Source organism: Palaemon carinicauda, chromosome 4, assembly GCF_036898095.1.
Source record: "Palaemon carinicauda isolate YSFRI2023 chromosome 4, ASM3689809v2, whole genome shotgun sequence".
In the NCBI taxonomy this organism is placed as follows: domain Eukaryota; kingdom Metazoa; phylum Arthropoda; class Malacostraca; order Decapoda; family Palaemonidae; genus Palaemon; species Palaemon carinicauda.
In genome coordinates, this window is record NC_090728.1 from 49,612,022 (window position 1) to 49,614,099 (window position 2,078).

The following is a 2,078-nucleotide window of genomic DNA, read 5'->3' on the forward strand; positions in this document are numbered from 1 at the left end:
AAACGGATAAAAAGTGTTAACATAGATTAAGTTAATCTTGAATCAATATAAATTGAAAAGTGTTAACATAGATTAAGTTAATCTTGAATTAATTAAAAAAAAAACTACGTCAAACAAACTTGCAAGGTCAGGAAACATCACAGAAATTAGATCCACAGACTAAATAAAACCTCACGCCAATGCTATACCTAATGCTATACAGTACCATACTTTGCTACTGGCAATTTGCTACCACAAGCCCCATACCTTTCGCCTACGAAATGACCAGAATATTATTACAACTACCAACTGTTTTAACACCAATGTCGTCCCACACACTAGATTCTTGGCCTTAAAATACGATGGAGAAAATAAAGATAAATGTTTAATTTCACCAGTATTGTTTTAAAAACATAAGGATATGACATTTCTATAGAAGTATTAGCAAAAATTGTTTCTAGTCATTTGAACCTTCATCCTTAACAAAAGCACATGTACTTCTACTTATATAACGGTCAGAAGTAAAAGAAATAAAATTGTTGTATGGCTTGGTTGGAGTTCATAAACTGTGGCTGAGGCTTTATTATTATTATTATTATTATTATTATTATTATTATTATTATTACTTGCCAAGCTACAACACTAGTTGTAAAAGCAAGATGCTATAAGCCCCACGGGCTCCAACACGGAAAAATAGTCCAGTGAGGAAACTAAACAAGGAAAAATAAAATACTTTAAGAACAGTAACAGCGTTAAAATAAATATGCCCTACATAAACTATAAAAACTTTAACAAAATAAGAAGAGAAATAAAATAGAAGTATGCCCGAGTATACCCTCAAGAAAGAGAACTCTAACCCAAGACAGTGGAAGACCATGGTACAGAGGCTATGGCACCACCCAAGACTAAGAGAATAATGGTTTGATTTTGGACCCTTACTACTTAAAGATCATTATATATGAATCACGTCACGCAGTCACGGAGTCGAACATCGTACGCTCTTTCCGTAACGTAGAATTTACGTTGTAGATGAGTGAACACCGAGAAATGCTATACAGAAGCCCTCGAAAAATATGCTTGGAAGGAGAGGGATCTTGATAATTTTACGCCCATTTCTGTCGTGACCATCCAGCTAACTGTAACTGCTGGAACAGTATTACGAAGTTGTCTAGAAACAGTTTTTCTTCTGAAACTAGTCTTGTACAGCTAACATCAGAAAAAAATCCCTCGAAAGATGGCACCAGGTTCACTTACATTATGTGAGCTAGGTGTAAATAGCAGTATAGTGGAAAAAGTTTAAACTCGAGAATGTGCCATGTGGCTATTACTTTAAATGCTGCTGCTTTTTACCTTAAATCACTTTAAACTTTTTCCAATTTCCTTAAATTTAAAACAGAAATTACCTTAGAATTACCTCGAAACCATGAAAATTACCTCAAACTAAGGTACATTACCTTAAAAGTTTAAACCCTGATAGTGGATAAACACTACATGCATTTTAGATCTGGAGAATACTTTAAAGAATGTAAGCTTGGTAACGACACAGGTGGGCGTGGCTTATTTCGCCTGGATAGATTGCGGCTACTATAGTGGATGACAAAATGTCGGCTGATAAGGGGAACTTACAAGAGGGCTAGACACATGATTATGGTGACAAGAAGGTAGATTAAGTGCAAAGGAGATAAAATTTCTGAGTTCATGGTTAGATCATGTACATGCACTGATGAAGCATCCTAAGAAGCATTCCAGAATTATAAATATCTTTTGTAGCATTTCACGTTAGCTGAAAACACATTTGTAGGATCTTGAGTTGTATGGATAATTAACGATTCTCGGCCAATTACAAATATTCAAATCTCTTAGAAAGGATAATGAATTATATAAGAATCTATAACTAACGTTTATCTGTCAACAATGATTTAACAAACAGCTTTATAAATAAAGCAAAATGTTAACTAAGTCTCTCATTCTTAAAGAAAACATATGTAAGTAGTATTGATTCTGAGGTTGTAGAGTAAATGAAACAATTACTATCCTTATCAAACAACACTAAATAAAACATAAACTGAATAGTATTTATCCATTTTATCTATCGGTTT